This window comes from Anopheles marshallii (assembly GCF_943734725.1).
Source record: "Anopheles marshallii chromosome X unlocalized genomic scaffold, idAnoMarsDA_429_01 X_unloc_187, whole genome shotgun sequence".
Taxonomy (NCBI): Eukaryota; Metazoa; Arthropoda; class Insecta; order Diptera; family Culicidae; genus Anopheles; species Anopheles marshallii.
The window spans coordinates 15001-22500 of record NW_026525765.1 but is presented as its reverse complement, the minus strand read 5'-3'; positions in this window follow the sequence as shown (position 1 = coordinate 22500).

Below are 7500 nucleotides of genomic sequence, written 5' to 3'. Positions count from 1 at the left end.
CAAAGTGTGTTATCACACATACCCAATATGCTCAACTCTCATGTTCGTTTGACGCACCAAACTTTATTAGTGATGCACCACACAACAGGTTTTAATATACGCGATCGTGTGTGATTCAGTGTGAACTTGGTGCGCCAAGTCCATTTGTGATGCATCACTTAGCTAACCATCTTTCGGGACTGTTTAGGGTATGTGCTCCTCCACATCTATGCTTACTCGTACACATTCTCTGTCAATAGGTTTAAGATCGGGCATTCTACCATATCATTGCCTTAATGCTTTCAAATCAAGGCTACCAGGGTAGCCTAATTGCGTTCGAAACTCAACTTGTGAGCTGTCGGCCCTAGAAGTTTTTTAGGCTGCTAGGACCTCTCTCTATATTTTGCCTTTGGACTTCTCGAAGCTCAACTTGTGAGCAGTTCCATGCACCACTACCCGTATCTCTTAGCTTAGTTCTAGCCATGTGCGTTCAAAGCTCAACGTTAAGCTGTGTCCTGCACCACAATCGTTATATAATAAGCTTATCTCTAAGCTTTTTTGCGTTCAATGCTCAACGTTAAGCTATCCCTTCGCTTAGAACCTCGCTCTACATTTTGCCTTTGGACTTCTCGAAGCTCAACTTGTGAGCAGTTCCATGCACCACTATAGGTATCTCTTAGCTTAGTTCTAGCCATGTGCGTTCAAAGCTCAACGTTAAGCGGCCTCATGCACCACAACCCTTGTATCTTAAGCTTATCTCTAAGCTTTTTTGCGTTCAATGCTCAACGTTAAGCTATCCCTTCGCTTAGAACCTCGCTCTATATTCAACTTTCAGATACCTCAAAGCTCAACTTATGTGGTCTGCTATTGCTCTTGAACGGGTACAATATCTGACAGAGGGGGGTTTTTGGCCCAAATTATGCATTATTAGTTTAACCTCCGTCGCAGAACCACATTTGACCAGGTCGAGAAAAAAATTTTTTCGTGACGACCTGGTCCCCCATAGTAGGGAATGAACATGACATCTTAACCATATTTGACCATTTTCAAATTTCTCGTCGCGGAATCATGACTTTACTAGTAAAATTTGTTCCGGGTAGGGACCTCCCATACAAAATTTTCATCGCTCCAAAAGTGATTTCGTTTCACTTTTCAACATTTACAAGGTCCATAAATCATGTTTTGAGACGATATGGAAAAAAAAATTTTTTGCCCGTCTCGACCAACTCGACCGATGGTGACCACAGCAGGGTGCTCCATACAAATTTTCCTTATGTGGAATTTTCAGTGTAAAATAAGGTTTCTCCAATCGATCGCGGGTTTCACTTTTCATCATTTGCTAGGTCTAACTATGATGTTTTGAGTGGTCCCGCAAAAATTTTTTCTCTTGGCCAGTCGACCCTTTCGTCCATGTCGGTGTGTTCTGCAGTAGGGTGCTCCATACAAATTTTCCTTATGTGGAATTTTTCAGTGTAAAATAAGGTTTCTCCAATCGATCGCGGGTTTCACTTTTCATCATTTGCTAGGTCTAACTATGATGTTTTGAGTGGTCCCGCAAAAATTTTTTCTTGGACCGGGCCTTCCTTCCCGGCCCTGTCGGTGTGCTCTGCAGTAGGGTGCTCCATACAAATTTTCCTTATGTGGAATTTTTCAGTGTAAAATAAGGTTTCTCCAATCGATCGCGGGTTTCACTTTTCATCATTTGCTAGGTCTAACTATGATGTTTTGAGTGGTCCCGCAAAAATTTTTTCTTGGACCGGGCCTTCCTTCCCGGCCCTGTCGGTGTGCTCTGCAGTAGGGTGCTCCATACAAATTTTCCTTATGTGGAATTTTTCAGTGTAAAATAAGGTTTCTCCAATCGATCGCGGGTTTCACTTTTCATCATTTGCTAGGTCTAACTATGATGTTTTGAGTGGTCCCGCAAAAATTTTTTCTTGGACCGGGCCTTCCTTCCCGGCCCTGTCGGTGTGCTCTGCAGTAGGGTGCTCCATACAAATTTTCCTTATGTGGAATTTTTCAGTGTAAAATAAGGTTTCTCCAATCGATCGCGGGTTTCACTTTTCATCATTTGCTAGGTCTAACTATGATGTTTTGAGTGGTCCCGCAAAAATTTTTTCTTGGACCGGGCCTTCCTTCCCGGCCCTGTCGGTGTGCTCTGCAGTAGGGTGCTCCATACAAATTTTCCTTATGTGGAATTTTTCAGTGTAAAATAAGGTTTCTCCAATCGATCGCGGGTTTCACTTTTCATCATTTGCTAGGTCTAACTATGATGTTTTGAGTGGTCCCGCAAAAATTTTTTCTTGGACCGGGCCTTCCTTCCCGGCCCTGTCGGTGTGCTCTGCAGTAGGGTGCTCCATACAAATTTTCCTTATGTGGAATTTTTCAGTGTAAAATAAGGTTTCTCCAATCGATCGCGGGTTTCACTTTTCATCATTTGCTAGGTCTAACTATGATGTTTTGAGTGGTCCCGCAAAAATTTTTTCTTGGACCGGGCCTTCCTTCCCGGCCCTGTCGGTGTGCTCTGCAGTAGGGTGCTCCATACAAATTTTCCTTATGTGGAATTTTTCAGTGTAAAATAAGGTTTCTCCAATCGATCGCGGGTTTCACTTTTCATCATTTGCTAGGTCTAACTATGATGTTTTGAGTGGTCCCGCAAAAATTTTTTCTTGGACCGGGCCTTCCTTCCCGGCCCTGTCGGTGTGCTCTGCAGTAGGGTGCTCCATACAAATTTTCCTTATGTGGAATTTTTCAGTGTAAAATAAGGTTTCTCCAATCGATCGCGGGTTTCACTTTTCATCATTTGCTAGGTCTAACTATGATGTTTTGAGTGGTCCCGCAAAAATTTTTTCTTGGACCGGGCCTTCCTTCCCGGCCCTGTCGGTGTGCTCTGCAGTAGGGTGCTCCATACAAATTTTCCTTATGTGGAATTTTTCAGTGTAAAATAAGGTTTCTCCAATCGATCGCGGGTTTCACTTTTCATCATTTGCTAGGTCTAACTATGATGTTTTGAGTGGTCCCGCAAAAATTTTTTCTTGGACCGGGCCTTCCTTCCCGGCCCTGTCGGTGTGCTCTGCAGTAGGGTGCTCCATACAAATTTTCCTTATGTGGAATTTTTCAGTGTAAAATAAGGTTTCTCCAATCGATCGCGGGTTTCACTTTTCATCATTTGCTAGGTCTAACTATGATGTTTTGAGTGGTCCCGCAAAAATTTTTTCTTGGACCGGGCCTTCCTTCCCGGCCCTGTCGGTGTGCTCTGCAGTAGGGTGCTCCATACAAATTTTCCTTATGTGGAATTTTTCAGTGTAAAATAAGGTTTCTCCAATCGATCGCGGGTTTCACTTTTCATCATTTGCTAGGTCTAACTATGATGTTTTGAGTGGTCCCGCAAAAATTTTTTCTTGGACCGGGCCTTCCTTCCCGGCCCTGTCGGTGTGCTCTGCAGTAGGGTGCTCCATACAAATTTTCCTTATGTGGAATTTTTCAGTGTAAAATAAGGTTTCTCCAATCGATCGCGGGTTTCACTTTTCATCATTTGCTAGGTCTAACTATGATGTTTTGAGTGGTCCCGCAAAAATTTTTTCTTGGACCGGGCCTTCCTTCCCGGCCCTGTCGGTGTGCTCTGCAGTAGGGTGCTCCATACAAATTTTCCTTATGTGGAATTTTTCAGTGTAAAATAAGGTTTCTCCAATCGATCGCGGGTTTCACTTTTCATCATTTGCTAGGTCTAACTATGATGTTTTGAGTGGTCCCGCAAAAATTTTTTCTTGGACCGGGCCTTCCTTCCCGGCCCTGTCGGTGTGCTCTGCAGTAGGGTGCTCCATACAAATTTTCCTTATGTGGAATTTTTCAGTGTAAAATAAGGTTTCTCCAATCGATCGCGGGTTTCACTTTTCATCATTTGCTAGGTCTAACTATGATGTTTTGAGTGGTCCCGCAAAAATTTTTTCTTGGACCGGGCCTTCCTTCCCGGCCCTGTCGGTGTGCTCTGCAGTAGGGTGCTCCATACAAATTTTCCTTATGTGGAATTTTTCAGTGTAAAATAAGGTTTCTCCAATCGATCGCGGGTTTCACTTTTCATCATTTGCTAGGTCTAACTATGATGTTTTGAGTGGTCCCGCAAAAATTTTTTCTTGGACCGGGCCTTCCTTCCCGGCCCTGTCGGTGTGCTCTGCAGTAGGGTGCTCCATACAAATTTTCCTTATGTGGAATTTTTCAGTGTAAAATAAGGTTTCTCCAATCGATCGCGGGTTTCACTTTTCATCATTTGCTAGGTCTAACTATGATGTTTTGAGTGGTCCCGCAAAAATTTTTTCTTGGACCGGGCCTTCCTTCCCGGCCCTGTCGGTGTGCTCTGCAGTAGGGTGCTCCATACAAATTTTCCTTATGTGGAATTTTTCAGTGTAAAATAAGGTTTCTCCAATCGATCGCGGGTTTCACTTTTCATCATTTGCTAGGTCTAACTATGATGTTTTGAGTGGTCCCGCAAAAATTTTTTCTTGGACCGGGCCTTCCTTCCCGGCCCTGTCGGTGTGCTCTGCAGTAGGGTGCTCCATACAAATTTTCCTTATGTGGAATTTTTCAGTGTAAAATAAGGTTTCTCCAATCGATCGCGGGTTTCACTTTTCATCATTTGCTAGGTCTAACTATGATGTTTTGAGTGGTCCCGCAAAAATTTTTTCTCTTGGCCAGTCGACCCTTTCGTCCATGTCGGTGTGTTCTGCAGTAGGGTGCTCCAACCAAGTTTTCCTAATGAAAGTTTTTCGTGGTTTCGTGTGAGTTAAAAACTCCGGAACTTGGCTTATTTTCACCATAATTTCCACATATGGTGACCAACTCAATAAACGTTTTGTGCGTATCCTATGGACAGTTTTTCGCGTTCAACTTGGTGAACTAGGGTTGTTTTCCCGAAGGGTAGAAAAATCTGGACTTAGCCAAATTTTGAAATCTCCAACCAATCTTGGCCTGTTAGATTATCTTGGTTGGGTTGCTATGGGCTGCTACGGCCTACTTGATAGGCAATGTTTCAACTCTTGGAAGCTTTCGTGGTTGTTTAGAACTGTCCATGGCCTTCTTGATAGAAATGGCTTATGGTGGCCATGGACTTAGCAACATTTTGAGATCCAATCTTGGCCTGTTAGAGTATCTTGGTTGGTTTGCTATGGGCTGGTACGGCCTACTTGATAGGCAATGTTTCAACTCTTGGAAGCTTTCGTGGTTGTTTAGAACTGTCCATGGCCTTCTTGATAGAAATGGCTTATGGTGGCCATGGACTTAGCAACATTTTGAGATCCAATCTTGGCCTGTTAGAGTATCTTGGTTGGTTTGCTATGGGCTGGTACGGCCTACTTGATAGGCAATGTTTCAACTCTTGGAAGCTTTCGTGGTTGCTAAGCACTGTCCATGGCCTTCTTGATAGAAATGGCTTATGGTGGCCATGGACTTAGCAAAATTTTGAATTCTCCAACCAATCTTGGCCTGTTAGAGTATCTTGGTTGGGTTGCTATGGGCTGCTACGGCCTACTTGATAGGCAATGTTTCAACTCTTGGAAGCTTTCGTGGTTGCTAAGCACTGTCCATGGCCTTCTTGATAGAAATGGCTTATGGTGGCCATGGACTTAGCAACATTTTGAAGTCTCCAACCAATCTTGGCCTGTTAGATTATCTTGGTTGGTTTGCTATGGGCTGGTACGGCCTACTTGATAGGCAATGTTTCAACTCTTGGAAGCTTTCGTGGTTGCTAAGCACTGTTCGTGGCCTTCTTGATAGAAATGGCTTATGGTGGCCATGGACTTAGCAAAATTTTGAATTCTCCAACCAATCTTGGCCTGTTAGAGTATCTTGGTTGGGTTGCTATGGGCTGCTACGGCCTACTTGATAGGCAATGTTTCAACTCTTGGAAGCTTTCGTGGTTGTTTAGAACTGTCCATGGCCTTCTTGATAGAAATGGCTTATGGTGGCCATGGACTTAGCAACATTTTGAGATCCAATCTTGGCCTGTTAGAGTATCTTGGTTGGTTTGCTATGGGCTGGTACGGCCTACTTGATAGGCAATGTTTCAACTCTTGGAAGCTTTCGTGGTTGCTAAGCACTGTCCATGGCCTTCTTGATAGAAATGGCTTATGGTGGCCATGGACTTAGCAACATTTTGAGATCCAATCTTGGCCTGTTAGAGTATCTTGGTTGGTTTGCTATGGGCTGGTACGGCCTACTTGATAGGCAATGTTTCAACTCTTGGAAGCTTTCGTGGTTGCTAAGCACTGTCCATGGCCTTCTTGATAGAAATGGCTTATGGTGGCCATGGACTTAGCCAAATTTTGAAGTCTCCAACCAATCTTGGCCTGTTAGAGTATCTTGGTTGGGTTGCTATGGGCTGCTACGGCCTACTTGATAGGCAATGTTTCAACTCTTGGAAGCTTTCGTGGTTGCTAAGCACTGTTCGTGGCCTTCTTGATAGAAATGGCTTATGGTGGCCATGGACTTAGCAACATTTTGAGATCCAATCTTGGCCTGTTAGAGTATCTTGGTTGGTTTGCTATGGGCTGGTACGGCCTACTTGATAGGCAATGTTTCAACTCTTGGAAGCTTTCGTGGTTGCTAAGCACTGTCCATGGCCTTCTTGATAGAAATGGCTTATGGTGGCCATGGACTTAGCCAAATTTTGAAGTCTCCAACCAATCTTGGCCTGTTAGAGTATCTTGGTTGGGTTGCTATGGGCTGGTACGGCCTACTTGATAGGCAATGTTTCAACTCTTGGAAGCTTTCGTGGTTGCTAAGCACTGTCCATGGCCTTCTTGATAGAAATGGCTTATGGTGGCCATGGACTTAGCAACATTTTGAAGTCTCCAACCAATCTTGGCCTGTTAGATTATCTTGGTTGGTTTGCTATGGGCTGGTACGGCCTACTTGATAGGCAATGTTTCAACTCTTGGAAGCTTTCGTGGTTGCTAAGCACTGTTCGTGGCCTTCTTGATAGAAATGGCTTATGGTGGCCATGGACTTAGCCAAATTTTGAATTCTCCAACCAATCTTGGCCTGTTAGAGTATCTTGGTTGGGTTGCTATGGGCTGCTACGGCCTACTTGATAGGCAATGTTTCAACTCTTGGAAGCTTTCGTGGTTGCTAAGCACTGTCCATGGCCTTCTTGATAGAAATGGCTTATGGTGGCCATGGACTTAGCAAAATTTTGAATTCTCCAACCAATCTTGGCCTGTTAGAGTATCTTGGTTGGGTTGCTATGGGCTGGTACGGCCTACTTGATAGGCAATGTTTCAACTCTTGGAAGCTTTCGTGGTTGCTAAGCACTGTCCATGGCCTTCTTGATAGAAATGGCTTATGGTGGCCATGGACTTAGCAACATTTTGAAGTCTCCAACCAATCTTGGCCTGTTAGATTATCTTGGTTGGTTTGCTATGGGCTGGTACGGCCTACTTGATAGGCAATGTTTCAACTCTTGGAAGCTTTCGTGGTTGCTAAGCACTGTTCGTGGCCTTCTTGATAGAAATGGCTTATGGTGGCCATGGA